Source organism: Rhinatrema bivittatum, chromosome 5 (genome assembly GCF_901001135.1).
Source record: "Rhinatrema bivittatum chromosome 5, aRhiBiv1.1, whole genome shotgun sequence".
In the NCBI taxonomy this organism is placed as follows: Eukaryota; Metazoa; Chordata; class Amphibia; order Gymnophiona; family Rhinatrematidae; genus Rhinatrema; species Rhinatrema bivittatum.
The window spans coordinates 277,963,142-277,982,327 of record NC_042619.1 but is presented as its reverse complement, the minus strand read 5'-3'; the positions used below and the strand labels follow the sequence as shown (position 1 = coordinate 277,982,327).

Genomic DNA, 19,186 nt, shown 5'->3' with positions numbered 1-19,186 from the left:
CTCTGTGATTGTGATGGGTTCGAAGTCAATAAGCTGTATCTCTTTGTTTTGGGGAAAGTATGTGTTATCTGGAGAAGTGGTGTTTGGAGTCAGCTGATTAAGGAGATCCGATATTTTTTTGTTGAAATGAAGAGCCAGTTCGTCTGCTTTAGTCTGGGCTTGTTCGGGTGGGATATCTGGAGAGATCGGTTTAGTGAGGCTTGAAACGAAAGCGAATAAAGCCTTTGAGTCAAAGCTGAGGTGATGAATCTTCCGGGCATAGTAGTCTCTTTTGGTTTTCAACGTGGTACTTTTGTATAGATGGAGTGATCGTTTGTAGTCAGAGAGTGAGGCCGGTGAAGGGGCTTTACGCCATTTTCTTTCTTTTTGCCGAAGTAGTTGTTTGAGCTTTCGTAGTTGATCGTTAAACCAGGGTTGTCGTTTGGATGCATTGGAAGACCTTGTTTTGGTTGTCAGTGGGCAGAGAGTGTTTGCAATAGAATTAGTTATTTTGGACCAAAATTGGAGGGCAGAGTTGGGTGTAGATACATCAATGAGTGGTAGATCAGAGGTTAGAAGTTTGCTGAGGTGTTCTGAGGAGCAAGGTTTTCTGTATTGGAAAGAGGGTCTTGAGTTGAGGTTGGAGTCTTGAGTTGAGGTTGTTGCCCATGTAGGTGGGCTTTAAACCATTGGAGGGGGGTATCAGTAATGCCAATTTCCTGGAGCAGTGTGATGAGAATGTTGTGGTTAATAGTGTCAAAGGCTGCAGAGATGTCAAGCATGGCTAGAAGGTGGGACTGCCCTTTGTCAAATCCAGTTAATATGGTGTTGGTAAGAGAGATGAGTAGTGTTTCTGTGCTCATAAACTTACGAAAACCGAATTGTGAGGGTGAAAGAAGTTTATATTTTTCCAGGTGATCAGTAAGTTGCGTATTAACAACCTTTTCAAGAATTTTAGCTAGGAAGGGAAGGTTGGAAATGGGTCGGTAATTGGTTAGTTGGGAGGCTTCAGCTTTAGGTTTTTTTTAGTATAGGTTTAATGATAGCTTGTTTAAGTGTAGTAGGGATTTCTCCAGAGGTTAATGAGCAGTTGATGATTTTCACAATTGGAGGAGCTATAATTTCTGGGATAGAAAGCAGGTGCTTGGTGGGAATGGTGTCACTAGGGTGTGTGGCAGGTTTCATTTTTTTAATGGTATTTTGAATCTCAAGGGAGGAGGTGGGTTCAAAGGAATTGAAGGTTGCTAGTGTGCCTTGAGGGTTGGCTCTAGTGGGGGGATTGTTGCTAGGAAACCGAGCCATGATCTTAGCTATCTTCTCATGGAAGAATGTGGCCAATTTCTCACTTTTGATATGGGCGTCTTTGGTGGTGGAGGGGGTGGTGTTGGTTTTAGTCATTTATGCTACATATGTGAAGAGAGCATTTGCATTAAATTGTAGGTCGTGTATTTTGTTTGCATGGTAGTTTTTTTTTGCATTGAGGGTTTGGTCACGATAAATGCATAGGGTGGTTCTGTAAGAATTTCGTTTTGTGGGGGAGGGGTTGTTCCACCAGTCCTTCTCTAATTTTCTGAGGGTACGTTTCAAAGTTTTTAGTTCAGGAGTGTACCATGGTTTATGTAGTATTTTGCCGTGGTTTATTGTTTTTGAGCGTAAAGGGCAAATATCATTGGCAATATTCTCGGTAAGAAAGTACCATGATGTTATTGCTGAGTTGATGTCTGATAGGTCAAGGTTATGCAGTTCTTTATGGAGAGCATTGGTAAGTTCATCAATGGAACATGTTTTACGGATTTGTATAATATTTTGTTCTGGGGGTTGAGATAGGGCAGTTTGATGCAGGGTGAGGGTAGTGTGCAAGAGGTGATGATCCGACCAAGGGACAGCTATGCTAGTAGGGATATTCATGGTGATGGTGTCGTTAATGAAAATCATATCTAGGGTATGACCACTCTGATGAGTAGGGTTGTTAATGATCTGTGTAATGATCTGTACTTGCTTGCCTGGGAGGGTTGCGGACCTGAGGATAATTCTTGGGAACCGGCCCGTAACATCCTTGACAAGAACTTATTACGGCAGTTCCATCTGGACCACCCAAGTAAACCCGGACAGGCTAAGAGGGGGCGTAAGAGGGGAGGTACTGTTACAGTTCTGGCCACAAGCGCTGCGACCAGACCCTTACCTCTGAGCTCCTGGACCTGTTCCCGCTTCTGGAGGCCTGGTTTGCGGCCTGTTTGGTGGCGCCCCGCGGGGGCCGCACCACCGGAAAGCTTCCCATGGATGTCCTGCTTCTAGGCGCGTGCCACTTGGACGCTTTTCTAGGCCGTTTCCCACCAGAGGCGACTCCGCCCAGTTTCTGACGTCAGTCGCCGCAGCCTTGATAAGCCGGCCGCGGACCCTCAGTCTTTGCCTTGCAACGGGTTTACCTCCCGGTTCCCTGTTGCGTTGTGCCCCAGAGTGACCTGACTTGCTATTCGCTCTGTTCCTGCTTGCCTGCTACAGTACCTGCTTGGTTCCTGCTTGCCTGCTACAGTGCCTGCTTGGTTCCTGCTTGCCTGCTACAGTACCTGCCAGTTCCTGCTCGCTTGCTACAGTTCCTGCCTGGTTCCAGTGCCCGAGTCTTGCTGCAGTTCCTGCCTGGTTCCAGTGCCCGAGTCTTGCTGCAGTTCCTGCCTGGTTCCAGTACCTGAGTCCTGCTGCAGTTCCTGCCTGGTTCCAGTACCTGAGTCCAGTTATACTTCCTGTCTGGTTCCAGAACCCGAGTCCCATTACAGTACTGACCTACTGTTCTAGTCTGGTTCCAGTTCCCGGTCTTGATCAACAACCCGCCTAAGTCCCAGCGGCCGGGCTCCTACGGGCTCCTCCCAGGGGGGCTTTGGCTTCCAAGGATGAAGCCGCCTAAGTCCCAGTGGTTGGGCTCCTACGAGCTCCTCCCGGGGGAGTACCAGCTTCCAGGGTGAAGAGCACCTCTACGTCCTGCCTGCACATCTGCCTCCCAGCCTGCCACATCCTAGAGACATTGACTACCTTTCCCAGTCTCCTGCAGGTCGGCCCAAGGGTCCACTAAACTGAGACTTCATAACACAAAATACAAATATATAATGCTCATTCCCAAAGATATCATATGCCCATCACTAAAAATTATGGGCCTCATTTTCCAATATCGCAGTGGTAACGCATGAGGGGGCGTGTCCTATGCAAATAAGGCATTTTTCGTGCAATGGGGAAACATCGCCGCACGCGATGTTTTCGCCATTCGCGGAACTGAAGTTGCAAATCGCGAAAACATCGTGCACTGCGATAAAACAACCAATGAATCATCGTAGTACATGAAAGTGTCCAGCCAGGAGTATCACTGGGGGGGGGGGGGGGGGGGGGGAGAGAGAGAGAGAGAGAGAGAGAGAGAGAGAGAGAGAGAGAGAGAGAGAGAGAGAGAGAGAGACTGCCTTCCTATAATGCCTATGCCCTAGACAGGTATTTGTATCCCTATAGGAGGGCCACCTAGTAACTCGAGGTGGGGATTAGGTATGAGCGTAGGGGGTTGTGGGCCACTTTCACATTCAACATGAGACCTACGGAAAGAACAGTGGTCTCTAGTGAAGATTTGCTGGCCGTCGGAGTGAGGACACTCACTCCAAGAAGAGATTTGGGCAACGTTCTCTCAACCTAGCTTGATGGACACTCTACCTGGGCAACAACAAGCTAGGTTGAGAGAATGTTGCCCAAATCTCTTCTTGGAGTGAGTTTCCTCACTCCGACGGCCAGCAAATCTTCACTAGAGACCACTGTTCTTTCCGTAGGTCTCATGTTGAATGTGAAAGTGGCCCACAACCCCCTACGCTCATACCTAATCCCCACCTCGAGTTACTAGGTGGCCCTCCTATAGGGATACAAATACCTGTCTAGGGCATAGGCATTATAGGAAGGCAGGCTCTCTCTCTCTCCCCCCCTCTCCACCCCCTGAATGCTAAATTAAGAAATCACATTAACAGCTGTTATATTTTACCAGTTCCTTTATTTATTTATTTTTTTATAATTTAATGTTTATTGAACAAAACATAAAATACAACAATAATGTGTCATCAATTCTGCAACAACGAATGTACTGAGTATTAATGAGCACAGCGCCTCCTAGAGGCACAGCAATATAAAAGAACAAAAAGTAGCTTTATGACTGCAATTTGCTGAATTCATATCAGAATGTTTAGTTTCAATTGAGCTGTAATTTCTCTAACCTTTATGCTGCCAGATTTTATATTTTCCCAGGTTAATCACAGATGAAACGTTTGAAGATTGGTGAAGATTACATTTTCTCCTTTTTCCCAGTTTTTCATTTTTAAACAGATCTCTTTTTGATTTACTTTTGTTTTATTCTAGATCGATCTAGACACTATCTAAGTACTTTTTCACACACTTTTTCTGGCCTACTTTTATTTTTGATCAGGGGTTTGAGCTCATCAGAAGTAAAAATTATGTGTTACTTGTTCGTTTTCTGTGTCATGTGTCCTTACACCTGAAGAATGAATGAGGTTCTGTGTCCAAGTTTACTGTTCTATGTGATGTCTGATGGAATCTTCTTCCCGATTAATCTGAATTTGTTTTGTTCTAATGTCAGATTCTGATCAAGTAACATACCTAGTGCTGAACTGAAAGGCTGTGTTTCCTGTCACTGATGTGGACTAAGCCAAAAGAACTGTTTTCCCTACCTGCATCATTGAATTCAAAGATACAAATAAAAAAGACCAAAATAACAAACAACTCCATCACAAATAATTTATTAATGATAACATTCCTGTTAGTAAATGCGCAATCAATTACCAAGAAATTCCCTATAATTACAGACCTATTATATGACACAAAACCAAGCTTCATAGCTGTTACTGAATCATGAATGGTTAAAAAAATCAGACACCGTCTTAAAAAATCAAATAGCACATAAAAACTTCTCAATACCCAGAATAAATAAAAGAGGTGGGGGATTACTCCTAATAATAGAAAAAAGATTTAAATGTAAATTAATACAGACTACACCACCAAGAAATCATGAAATTGCTCTGTTTGAAATGAACACCATACAAATTTGCCTTGTATACTGCCCTCCTACCCTATTAGAATTAAACATCTCCCCTCTAATTGAATTCCTAACAACACACTTAAACACCTCTAAACCCACAATTGTACTAGGTGACTTCAACCTACACATGGATAGGCACCCCTTATCCAACACCTGTCAAACACTGATAGATTTCATGACAGCACTAGGATTCACCCTAATTACTGACAAGCCCACCCACAAAGCAGGACACACTCTAGATTTATCATTTATAAAACACAGACTAGAACACATTAAAACAGAATATATACCGATACCGTGGTCAGACCACTTCCTAATAGAATCAGCTATCAAACATACCGAACAACAAGTGACTCAAAAAAGAGAACCCATTGAATATGAATATTGCCCACCTTTTAATATAGACAACCTAAAGGACAAACTAGAAGAAAAATTAGCTGAAATAGATTGCACCAACTGCGACTCGGCCACAACAGCATGGATGCAAACAACCAAACACTTAGCAGATGAGATGAACCCAATTAAATACATGAGCATCATGGTACCCAAAGAAACGAACTCCTGGCATAACGAAAAGATAAAGGTAGTCAAAAGAAATCTGAGGAAAAAAGAAAAAGAATGAAAAAAAAATAAAACAACTGAAAACCTGACTAAATACTGGAAGTAACTAATCCTACTATAAACAAATAATACTCAATGCAAAGAAACAATATTATAATATGAAAATAACGAAATTTGCAAACAACCCAAGAGCCTTGTTTACCATAGTAAAAAATCTCACAAATGATACATCTGACTCTTCACAAAACCTTCCAGTAAATAGATGTAATGAAATAGCTACATTTGTTAATGACAAAATTACAAACCTAAAAACAAAGATTCCAAAAATAACTAAACAAAACATCAAAATGCAAAAAAGAGATGTTAAACAATGGGAGACATTCAGTGAAATATCCGAAATAGAAGTTGAATCGATGCTAAAAAAAACTAAACCCTGTCCCACATGCGTATGACACAATACCCACCACAGATATAAAAAAAACTAGCCACCACAACCTCTCCGACTTTAACAAAAATCATTAATCTATCATTAAATGAAGGAAACATGCCAGATTCACTAAAAGGAGCAATAGTAAAACCAATTTTGAAAAAAAAGAACAGCGATCCACTCACCCTGAGCAATTATAGACCAGTATCAAATTTACCACTAATTGCAAAATTAATAGAAAAAACCATACAAAATCAATTAGCAGAGCACTTAGAGGACAATAATATTCTATACCCATCACAACATGGATTTTGCAAAAACTATAGCACTGAAACACTACTACTTACGCTAACAGACAACATCATGAGAGGTTTCGACAGCGGTAAACATTACATTTTAGTATTGCTGGACCTATCAGCGGCATTCGATACAATAAATCATGATATCCTATTAAATAGATTAGAAGAAATAGGATTATGCAACACAACAATCAAATGGTTCAAATCATACCTAAATAACAGATATTTCGAAGTGCAAAACAAAAAAGCAATGTCAGAAAGAATAAACCTTCAAACAGGAGTTCCACAGGGATCAGCCCTATCTGCCACACTATTCAACATATACATGCTGCCGTTATGCTACCTGCTAGCTGGTCTGGGCATCTCACACTACATATATGCTGACGATATTCAATTAATACTTCCAATTAACCTTAGCCAACATGTATTTAGATATAATAAAACAGCTCTTAAACCAGATGGAATTAGTTATTAACATAGAGAAAGGCAAAACGATTACCGGCATGGTTAAAAGGGGAGGTGAAAGAAGCTATTTTAGCCAAAAGATCTTCATTCAAAAATTGGAAGAAGGATCCAACAGAAGAAAATAGGATAATACATAAATGTTGGCAAGTTAAATGTAAGACATTGATAAGTCAGGCTAAGAGAGAATTTGAAAAGAAGTTGGCCGTAGAGGCAAAAACTCACAGTAAAAACTTTTTCAAATATATCCGAAGCAGAAAGCCTGTGAGGGAGTCAGTTGGACCGTTAGATGATCGAGGGGTTAAAGGGACACTTAGAGAAGATAAGGCCATCGCGCAAAGATTAAATGATTTCTTTGCTTCGGTGTTTACTGAAGAAGATGTTGGGGAGGTACCCGTACTGGAGAAGGTTTTCATGGGCAATGATTCAGATGGACTGAATCAAATCAAGGTGAACCTAGAAGATGTGGTAGACCTGATTGACAAACTGAAGAGTAGTAAATCACCTGGACTGGATGGTATATACCCCAGAGTTCTGAAGGAACTAAAAAATTAAATTTCAGACCTATTAGTAAACATTTGTAACCTATCAATAAAATCATTCATTGTACCTGAAGTCTGGAGGATAGCTAATGTAACCCCAATATTTAAAATGGGCTCCAGGGGCAATCCGGGAAACTACAGACCGGTTAGCCTGACTTCAGTGCCAGGAAAAATAGTGGAAAGTGTTCTAAACATCAAAATCACAGAACATATAGAAAAACATGGTTTAATGGAACAAGGTCAGCATGGCTTTACCCAAGGCAAGTCTTGCCTCGCAAATCTGCTTAACGTTTTTGAAAGAGTTAATAAACATGAGGATAAAGGTGAACCAGTAGATGTAGTATACTTGGATTTTCAGAAGGCGTTTGACAAAGTTCCACATGAGAGGCATCTAGAAAAAGTAAAAAGTCATGAGATAGGTGGTGATGTCCTTCCGTGGATTGCAAACTGGCTAAAAGACAGGAAACAGAGAGTAGGATTAAATGGACAATTTTCTCAGTGGAAGGGAGTGGGCAGTGGAGTGCCTCAGGGATCTGTATTGGGACCCTTACTTTTCAATATATTTATAAATGTTCTGGAAAGAAATACGACGAGTGAGATAATCAAATTTGCAGATGATACAAAATTGTTCTGAGTAGTTAAATCACAAGCAGATTGTGATAAATTGCAGGAAGACCTTGTAAGACTGGAAAATTGGGCATCAAAATGGCAGATGAAATTTAATGTGGATAAGTGCAAGGTGATGCATATAAGGAAAAATAACCCATGCAATAGTTACATAATGTTTGGTTCCATATTAGGTGCTACAACCCAAGAAAGAGATCTAGGCGTCATAGTGGATAACACATTGAAATCTTCGGTTCAGTGTACTGCGGCAGTCAAAAAAGCAAACAGAATGTAGGGAATTATTAGAAAGGGAATGGTGAATAAAATGGAAAATGTCATAATGCCTCTGTATCGCTCCATGGTGAGACTGCACTTTGAATACTGTGACAATTTTGGTCACCGCATCTCAAAAAAGATATAATTGCGATGGAGAAGGTACAGAGAAGGGCTACCAAAATGATAAGGGGAATGGAACATCTCCCCTATGAGGAAAGACTAAAGAGGTTAGGACTTTTTAGCTTGGAGAAGAGACGGCTGAGGGGGGATATGATAGAGGTGTTTAAAATCATGAGAGGTCTAGAACGGGTAGATGTGAATCAGTTATTTACTCTTTCGGATAATAGAAAGACTAGGGGGCACTCCATGAAGTTAGCATGTGGCACATTTAAAACTAATCAGAGAAAGTTCTTTTTTACTCAATGCACAATTAAACTCTGGAATTTGTTGCCAGAGAATGTGGTTAGTGCAGTTAGTATAGCTGTGTTTAAAAAAGGATTGGATAAGTTCTTGGAGGAGAAGTTCATTACCTGCTATTAATTAAGTTGAGTTAGAAAATAGCCACTGCTATTACTAACAACGGTAACATGGAATAGACTTAGTTTTTGGGTACTTGCCAGGTTCTTATGGCCTGGATTGGCCACTGTTGGAAACAGGATGCTGGGCTTGATGGACCCTTGGTCTGACCCAGTATGGCATGTTCTTATGTTCTTATTTAGTTCTGTGTTTGATGACCTCACTCGTAAGACCATCGCTGGATCTGCACTCCTACACTTTCAACAAGGTACCAAACCTCTGACTGACTATGTTATTGAGTTCAAAACCTTGTCTTCTGAATTACTTTGGGACCTGAGTTGCCTGCGGACTCTTTTCTGGAAGGTCTTAACTACCGCATTAAAGATGAGTTAGCAGCCCGTGAGCTTCCTGATTCCTTGGACTCCCTCAATGATCTTGCAGGACAGATTGATCGTCATCTGCATGAGTGCTCACAAGAGGTAAAATGTCCTAAGAAGATGGCACCAGGAGTTCCACATTCTCATCCCGCACCGGTTACACAGACCATTGCCATACCCAGTTCGGAGGAGGAAGAACCCATGCAATTAGGCCGCAGCCAACTAACAACCAAGGAGAGGCATTATCGTAGAAGATTAGGCCTCTGCATGTACTGTGGACAACCTGGCCATGCAGTCCCCTCCTGTCCTATCTGTCTGGGAAACCTGCAGACCTAGGATCCTCCGCAGGACTCCTCCTAGGTCTAATTTCTCCATATCCTCCATTGACTCTTCCAGTCTCCATCATTTCAAATACTCTCGAATTCCACACATTAGCCCTAGTAGACTCCGGTGCCGGGGGAAACTTCATACTTCGACAACTTGTAGAGCACCTATGAATCCCCACTGTCCGTACACCTATGCCACTGCTGCTATCATCTATACATGGCGAGCCACTTCCTGGTGAGGTCACTTATTCTACTCAACTCATTCATCTTCGCACAGGGTCACTCCACTCGGAGACCATCTCCTTCCCGGTCTTGGATAAAGCTATTCACCTGGTAGTACTGGGAATATCTTGGCTACAGACACATTCACCCCAGTTTGACTGGAACACTCTGGAACTTTCCCAATGGGGAAGAGATTGCCATGGGAAATGCCTACAAGTGGTCATTCCCATGCCATGCTTAACCACTACCACCTCCCTTCCGGGTCTACCTCAGCAATATTCATCCTATCAAGACTTGTTCTCTAAGAAGGCAGCAGATACTCTGCCCCCTCACTGCTCCTTTGACTGTGCCATCAACTTAGTACCTAATTCCGAACCTCCCAGAGGAAGGGTATACCCACTTTCTCTGTCTGAAACCCAGGCGATGTCAGCCTATATTCAATTGAAGAGAACTTGGCAAAGGGTTTCATTCGGCCTTCTAAATCTCCAGCCGGAGCCGGATTCTTTTTTGTGGGTAAGAAGGATGGATGTATAGACTACCGAGGCTTAAATAAGATCACCATGAAGGACTGCTATCCATTGCCATTGATCTCTGAACTCTTTGATCGGCTCCAAGGGGCCAAAATATTCACAAAGCTGGACCTCAGAGGGCCATATAACTTGGTCCAAATACGCCAGGGTGATGAATGGAAAACAGCATTTAATACCCGCAATGGCCATTTGGAATATTTAGTCATGCCCTTCAACTTTTGCAACACCCCAGCTGTATTTCAAAACATGATGAATGAAATCTTCAAGGACATGTTGTACAGCTGAGTAGTAGTATACCTCGATGACATACTGGTTTTCTCTCAAAACCTACAGACCCATCAAGTAGACATCGCCAACATCCTCCAAAGACTCAGGGATAACCACTTATATGCCTAATTAGAGAAATGTTCCTTCCATCAGGAATCCATTCCATTTCTTGGTTATGTGGTATCCAGCCAGGGATTCCAAATGGACCCACAAAAAACCAAAAGCATCTGAGACTGGTCCACATCTACTGGTTTTAAGGCTTTGCAAAGATTTCTCGGATTCACGAACTACTGCAGGTCCTTCATTCATCACTATTGTACCTTGACCGCGCCTCTTACTGCCATGAAGCAGAAGGGAGCCAATCCCTCTCAATGGTCTACAGATGCCGTTGACATCTTTCAGAATCTTAAAGAAGCATCTGTTCAGGAGCCATGTTTATGCCATCCAAATCCTCGATGACCATTCATTGTCAAGGTAGATGCTTCAGACGTAGGAGTTGGTGCTGTCCTTAGTCAACACAGTGACAGCCACACTTTACATCCCTGCTCCTTCTTCTCTCGGCGATTTTCTCCTGCTGAGCGGAATTATGGGATAGGAGACAAGGAGCTATTTGCCATCAATTTGGCGTTTGAAGAATGGCACCCATGGCTCAAAGGTGCACAATACCAGATAACAGTCTACACCGACCACAAAAATCTTGAATACCTACGTCATGCGCAATGCTTGAACCATAGATAAGCTCGCTGGTCTTTATTTTTTAATCGATTTGATTTCATATTGAAGAATACCCGAGCAGATGCTCTCTCCCATTCCTTCATTCCAAAGGACGTCCCGGACACACCATGACATCTCATTGACCCTACCAGAGTACTTCTCTCAGCCACACACATGGTTTCAGCCGGAAAGACAGTGGTACCTATCTCTCTCAGGAAGAAGATCCTCAGATGGGCCCATGACTCTCTGCTTGCAGGTCACCCTGGACAGGCTAGAACATTCACCACCTTATAGAGATACTATTGGTGGCCCTCTATGAAAGATGATGTACGGGCCTATGTGGACTCATGTGCTACCTGCGCAAGACAGAAACCTCCGGCCGGCCATTCCTGGGGACTTCTCCAACCACTGTCCGCTTCTAGTGAACCATGGACACACATTGCCACTGATATTATCGTTGATTTGCCTTTGTCCAATGGCAATAATACTATCTGGGTCACCATTGACCACTTTTCCAAAATGGCACATTTTGTGGCTCTACCCAGCTTACCGTCTGGCCCGGAATTAGCAAGCTTGTTCATCCGCCACATCTTCCGTCTACATGGTATGCCCAAACATGTCCTCTTGGATAGAGGGGTTCAGTTTACAGCTAAGATTTGGAGATCCCTGTGCAAAAATTTGACATTTCGTTGGATCTTACATCAGCGTACCACCCGCAAGCCAATGGACAGTCGGAGAGAACCAACCGCACACTCAAACAGTTCCTCCTGGCTTATGCATGTGTGATTAGTTTCTCAAGTGTATGAGTAAGTTTGTATAGCCACAATGTTTGTGGGTTATTCATATGCTTTGCTAGTTCTATGGGCTTCGTCGTGCCTATAATATTTCCATTATAAAAGTGTTATCATAAAGGAGTTTTTTAGCATGAATGCAATATCCGTTTTTTAATTTATATCTAATGAAATAATCTCGGAGAGAGAGCTCCCCCTGGTGGAGAGATGTTCTGTCAGAAGACTGCCTACCCTCGTAAATAAACTTTTGATTGACAGATATCTAAACGTCAGATCCGGAGGATGGGTTTAAATACCCTGCATTTCCGTCATTTGTTATAGCAGGTCCGAAGGTAGGACCGCCATTGAAAGATTCAATATGAAAATGCCGTTTGTTTGCCGTTTGGGAAATTATATCGCGACTTGAATACGGAGGATTTAGAAGTTGATTACCCCTGAAGCAGGACCTGAGGGTCCGAAACGTGATCACGTCGGGACTGCAAATTATGAGCTAAGTACTGCCATTATTTTGTTGCGAGTGTTTGGATTCAAATTAGCCTTTGGTGGCTGTGTTATTCCCCTTGGCAATATTTTTTGAAATAAGATTCGGGACTTTAAAAACAAATAAAATAAAGCAAAGTGACTTCTCCTATATTGGGTCTGACTGATTGGCAGATCCAGTCGGTAGTGGTCCTACATATATAAATAAGATTTGGCGTGTATAAATTATATGAGTGATCTGGAAACCTTATTTGTGTTGGTTATGTTAATTCCAAACAGAGCATCTGGTCTGACTTGCTCCCCTGGGCTGAATTCGCACTGAATTCTCATTAGTCTGCTTCAACTGGATCATCACTTTTTCAACTAGTCTATGGATGTCAGCCGTTACCTCCACTACCCATGGCATTATCCGTAGCTTCTCCAACAGCCCAGGCACCGGCGCAAGAATTACATCAGTTGTGGGAACACGCAAAAGGACTTCTCCAGAAGGCGGGACAACAGGCCAAGACATTCTATGATGCCCATCACAGAGCCGCTCCACAGTTACAACCCGGAGACAAGGTATAGCTTAGTACCCGCTTCATCCACCTTAAACTGCCATTGGTCCGATTTGCGCCAAGGTACATAGGACTTTTCAGTTCTTTACCACCTGGGTCCAGTCACGTACATTTTGAAGCTACTTCCGACACTCCAAATACATAATACTTTCCACATCTCACTTCTGAAGCCACTCGTTTTGTTGAAATTTTCCAGGAAGATACCTGAACCTCAGCCTCTGTCTGCCGAAGAAGACATCACTTATGTGGAAGACATTCTTGATGTGAGGAAACGCAGCAAACGATGGGAGTATCTTTTTTCCTGGGAAGGATTTGGCCCTGAGGAAAATAGTTGGGAGCTGGCATGTAACATCCTCGACAAGGATTTAATTCAACAATTCCACAGGACACATCCTAGGAAGCCAAAACCCTCAGGGAGGGGCCCTAAATGTTACCCCCAGTGGCAGCGGGAGCCGCGACCCACTGTGCTCACCTCTCCGGTCGGCTCCTCTTCTCAGCTGCGGCCTGCTAGGGATGTCCTTGGCACACCATGCTGCTTCCTCGGGTCTGCAGGCCTTTGCTTCACAGCAGCAACACCGCCAACTTCAGGCTTCACCCCCTGCTGCCTCTTAGCGCACGTGCGCGCCACATCAGACAGATTTAAAGGGACCAGGGCGGGAGACATGGGACCAGCCTCCTCGATGACCTCATACCAGGAGGGGTATTTAAACCCCTCCCTGCCATCTCTCTTTGAGTTAGCAAGGACTCGGATTGGATCTACTCCAGTCTATCGCTGCTCTGCCACTTCCGTGCAGCCACAGGAAGTTCGCGCTCTCTCTGCCCTTCGGGGTAACTTCTAACCTGGGTACCCGCTCCTCGGGGGCCCTCTGCTTTATTTCAGATGCCTTTCAGGGAACAGGTACTCACTCCTTGAGGGCCTGCTCTCCCTGCCTTGGTGCCTGAACCTTCATCCACTGATCTGATGAAATCACATCCCAACAGCTATTCTCAATGAGTACTCTAACCTCAGTCTGTCTCACCCACAGTATCTCTTTGCTGGGAGACCTCCTGCGGAACCTCCTGATGTCATCTTGGAGAGAAGGGCTCCCTCTGCCGAGGTCCCTGAGACTACAACCACAGACTACCTCACTACTTCCACCTGGTGGCTATCATCTAGCTGTTTAATAAAAGAACTATAACTGTGTTGTGCCTTCGGAGTCTAGCCCAGTGCTATGGCTCCTCACGGGGCTCCTCCCTATGGGCGTGGACATCTCCACAGTACCCAAGGATCCACCAAAACACACGAAACCACAACACTAAGAAGGGGGGTACTGTTACGCCTGTCGGTCGTAGACGGTTGTGACCTCTCAAGCTCACCTCTTTTATCCCTGCACCATCAAGTTTGGAAAGAATGGCGGTCTCTGCTAATCTCCACCGACCTCTCCGGCGTTCCCGAGACAGCGTAGGTGCTGCCGACTGCCATCTTGCACCAGGAGTTACTTAGGCACAAACGTGCGCACAAGGGCCTCCCTTGAACATATCATGGTGGGAACCTCGGGGGCGTTCCCTCCCAATGACGTCAATTCGCTAGTGTATTTAATCTGATCGTCCCTTGCCTTCCTTGAGTTAGCAAGGAGTTCCGTCTTGCTGAATCCATCTCATTCAAGGACTTCCTCTTCCTGACTTTGGTCTTGGCATCTTACGGTCTGAGTAACTGCTCCTTGGGGGCTCCACTGCATTCCCAGCTATCCGCTTCTCGGAGGGCCTACCTACCTGACCGCTACCAGACCTGCTTCTCAGGTCTTCCTCTCTCCTGGAACCATCTCTTGTGAGTACTTCTACTGACTTCTACTATACAAACTGTATTGAGGAATTCCTGTGGTGTACCCCGAGCCTTGGGCCACTACCACTTTCCTACAGTAGAAGCTATTCAGCTTTCCTGCGCTGCAGAGTATCGACACACCATCTACGGGAGTCAATTCCGGGTTCTGGCATCTCTACCAGTTCTTCAACATTACTGTTCAGGCATCCTCGGCATACCCCACTACATGGGCCACTACTGGATCTGTATTCCTGAGGTGCCTACACTCATCAAATGGGATCCCCGGCATACCCCGCTCTGCAGGTCACTACCAGATCTTCTCATCTGTGCTCTCACTCTGGGTACTCCCCATAGCTCAGGACTGTATTATTACTTCTACAATGCTGTGGACATTACTTTTTCCTTCCTTCCTAATAAAGTCTCTACTTTTAGCTGTGTCCCACGCCACTGAGACTACACCTGCTGACGGTGAGGCTCACAGGGCTTCTCCCTATGGGCATAGATACCTCTCATCTCAGCACGAGGGTTCACAAACATAACACATAGAAAGTATGTGTGTTCTTGTGGTTTCAAATACATATAATCAGAATAAAGTCACATATACATTATGGTTCTTTTCAATAAGGTATACCCTCATTTATGGGCTGCTGCACACATCCGCCTACTGGCGTTTTTAACTTTTAGGTACAACTGCCAATTTGGCTGCCCATTCATAATACGATCATAGGGTTACCCATTTTTTGAGAAAAGACCATATTTAAATGCCGCCGTTGATTTTTACAAAGCGGATGTTTCGTAGAATTTTTTAATTGTTCAAAATCTTTTCCGCCATTCTTATCTTTTTTCCTTTTTTGTCTTGTTTTTTGAAGATAAATATTCACATTAGTCTCTTTTCCAACATTTTACTTAGAGAGAATAAATCCACTTATCTCTTTTTAGTGGAAAAGCAGGAGTCCCCAAAGCTCAACTGCACACCGCTTTGCTAGCTTGCCCCGCTCTGCTAGCTTGCCCGACACCGCTGGTGTTTCGAAGTGAATTCTTTGTCAGGGGCTTAAATGCTTCTTGTGTGCACCCGTCAAGGGTCAACAGAGTAACGTGGGGCGGGGGCGCACAAGAAGCATTTAAGCCCCTGACGAAGAATTCACTTCGAAACACCAGCGGTGTCGGGCAAGCTAGCAGAGCGGGGCAAGCTAGCAAAGCGGTGTGCAGTTGAGCTTTGGGGACTCCTGCTTTTCCACTAAAAAGAGATAAGTGGATTTATTCTCTCTAAGTAAAATGTTGGAAAAGAGACTAATGTGAATATTTATCTTCAAAAAACAAGACAAAAAAGGAAAAAAGATAAGAATGGCGGAAAACATTTTGAAAAATTAAAAAATTCTACGAAACATCCGCTTTGTAAAAATCAGCGGCGGCGTTTAAATATGGTCTTTTCTCAAAAAATGGGTAACCCTATGATCGTATTATGAATGGGCAGCCAAATTGGCAGTTGCACCTAAAAGTTAAAAACGCCGGTAGGCGGATGTGTGCACCAGCCCATAAATGAGGGTATACCTTATTGAAAAGAACCATAGAAGTGGATTTTAAGAGCCCTGCTCGCGTAAATCCGCCCAAAACCGGGCGGATTTACGCGAGCAGGGCCCTGCGCGCCGGGAAGCCTATTTTACATAGGCCTACCGGCGCGCGCAGAGCCCCGGGACTCGCGTAAGTCCCGGGGTTTTCGGAGGGGGCGTGTCGGGGGGGGCATGTCGGGGGCGGGCCCGAACCGCGCGGCGTTTTCGGGGCGTGTCGGGAGCGTTCCGGGGGCGGGCCCGGGGGCGTGGCCACGCCCTCCGGACCCGCCCCCAGGTCGCGGCCCGGCGCGCAGAAGGCCCGCTGACGCGCGGGGATTTACGCCTCCCTCTGGGAGGCGTAAATCCCCCAACAAAGGTAAGGGGGGGGTTTAGACAGGGCCGGGCGGGTGGGTTAGGTAGGGGAAGGGAGGGGAAGGTGAGGGGAGGGCAAAGGAAAGTTCCCTCCGAGGCCGCTCCGATTTCGGAGCGGCCTTGGAGGGAACGGGGGTAGGCTGCGCGGCTTGGCGCGCGCCGGCTATACAAAATCCATAGCCTTGCGCGCGCCAATCCAGGTTTTTAGCAGATACGCGCGGCTCCGCGCGTATCTACTAAAATCCAGCGTACTTTTGTTTGCGCCTGGAGCGCAAACAAAAGTAGGCTATTCGCGCTCCTTTTAAAATCCGCCCCATAATGTATATGTGACTTTAGTTTGATTATAGTGGTTATCGTGTCACAGTTTGTCCAGTTTTTTTCTTCTATAGTGTTCAAATACATATATGCACATGAAAAGTGGGTGTGGTCTAGGGGTATTCTGGGTCAGAGCCAACAGTTGCTCACTAACAGGGTCATTTATCAAAATGCTATATGGCATTTTCGCATGCAAAAAACGCCTTTAACGCATGTGAAAATGCCATTAACATGGGCGAAACACCATAATGCATGGTGCGATGCAAATGAGAAAAAGTGGAGGATATTGGGGTGGGATTTTTACCGTATTAACTTCCTGGAGAGCCTAGCTATCAGGGCCCAGTAGAGAGTCCATCAAGCTAGGTTGAGAGAACATTGCACAAATCTCATCTTTGGGTGAGTTTCCTCACTCCGAAGGTCATCAAATCTTCACAAGAGAGCACTGTTCTGTTCGTACGTATCACTTTGAATGTCAAAGTGCCCCCTAACCCCTACACTAATATCTAAACCTCAACTCGAGTTACTAGGTGGGCCTCCCATAGAGATATAAATACCTATCTATTGTGAAGGCATTATGGCTAGGCTTGCTCTCTCTCTCTCTCTCTCACTCTCTCTCTCTCTCTTTCTCTCTCCCCCCAGTGGTGGTAGGAGGGCCCTGCGATATTTAGTGCATCTTGATAAATCCAGGCCATAGGTTGCTATTTTATAAGAGCTTTACACATGTACATTTGACAACTTACATAATTTTACACCTGCTAATTAGCTTGTGTAATTAATATCAGACTTGCTTAATGTGCATTACTGGCTAAATGGAAGGCCTGGGGGAACTGGGGAAGTTCAGGCTGAAGAACCAGAAAGGTCTTAATGACATGGAGAAGAACTTGGTGAACTAGTGGAGAAATAAAAAAAAATAATAATAATTTAAATTACATGAGCATAAATTATACCAATTTCCATGCTTAGATCAGGGTTTACGCATAAATGTACTTTTTTACCTCGCGTAAAATGTAAGCATATGTTTTTTAAATAGGTAGGGAAAGTATTCATGTGCAATGCATTGAAATACTCGCTTTCAATGCACAGCATGTATTTCCATGTAAGCATACATACGTGTATATGTTGGGGTAGACATGCACATATTTGATATGTGGCCATATACATTAGGGATGTGAATCGTATTTCGGACGATTGAAAATATCGTACAATATTTTCAAAATCGTCAGAAATCGGGGGCTCCCTGAAACTGATAGGAAAACCCCACGATATTGTTCGTGGGGTTCTCTTATTGTTTTGGGGGAGGGCGGGAAAAAGGGCACACAAAAATAATCCCTAAACCCACCCCAACCCTTTGAAACTAATCCCTCCTGACCCCCCAAAAACTTTTCACAGGTATCTGGTGGTCCAGAGGGGGTCCCGGGAGCGATCTCCTGCTCTCGTGCCGTCGGCTGCCACTAATCAAAATGGCACCGATGGCCCTTTGCTCTTACCATGTGACAGGGTATCCGTGCCATTGGCTGGCCCCTGTCACATGGAGGGAGCACTGGATGGCCGGCTCCATCTTTAAAAATGGCGCGGGCCATCCAGTGTTCCTATCATGTGACAGGGTCGGCCAATGGCACGGATACCCTGTCACATGGTAAGGGCAAAGGGCCATCGGCGCCATTTTGATTAGTGGCAGCCGATGGCCCGAGAGCAGGAGATCACTCTTGGGACCCTCACTGGACCACCAGGTACCTGTAAAAGGTTTTGGGGGAAGTTAAGGGATTAGTTTTAAAAGGTCGGGGTGGGTTTTTTGTTTATCGGCTCAGGCGCTGCTGATAAAAAAAAACCCGATCGGACCGGACGAAAAAAAATCATGATGTGAATCGGAACCGGAATCAGAACCGATTACGGTTCCGATTCACATCTCTAATATACATGCATATATTGGGCCAAGTGGAGTTACCCTCTATGCAGACTGTATGAAAATTGCAATCTAAAAATAGTGCCTTAAACAGAAAGAGTTTCATATTAAAAAAGACTGAATAATTTAACACATAATGACACATATTGCAGAGAAAGGCCAGTGCATTTGGAGCATTTTCCTATTTCAAGATAATCATACTTTAAAGTTGTGTATATCTGATACATACTGACTACTCT

At 44.4% G+C, this 19,186-nt stretch overlaps 1 protein-coding gene across 1 annotated transcript in view; it reads right to left on the bottom strand.

Moving 5' to 3' along the window:
• LOC115092766 (disintegrin and metalloproteinase domain-containing protein 9-like) overlaps positions 1-19,186 on the bottom strand; it is a 653,043-nt gene that overhangs the window by 396,842 nt on the left and 237,015 nt on the right. The window lies entirely within an intron of this gene.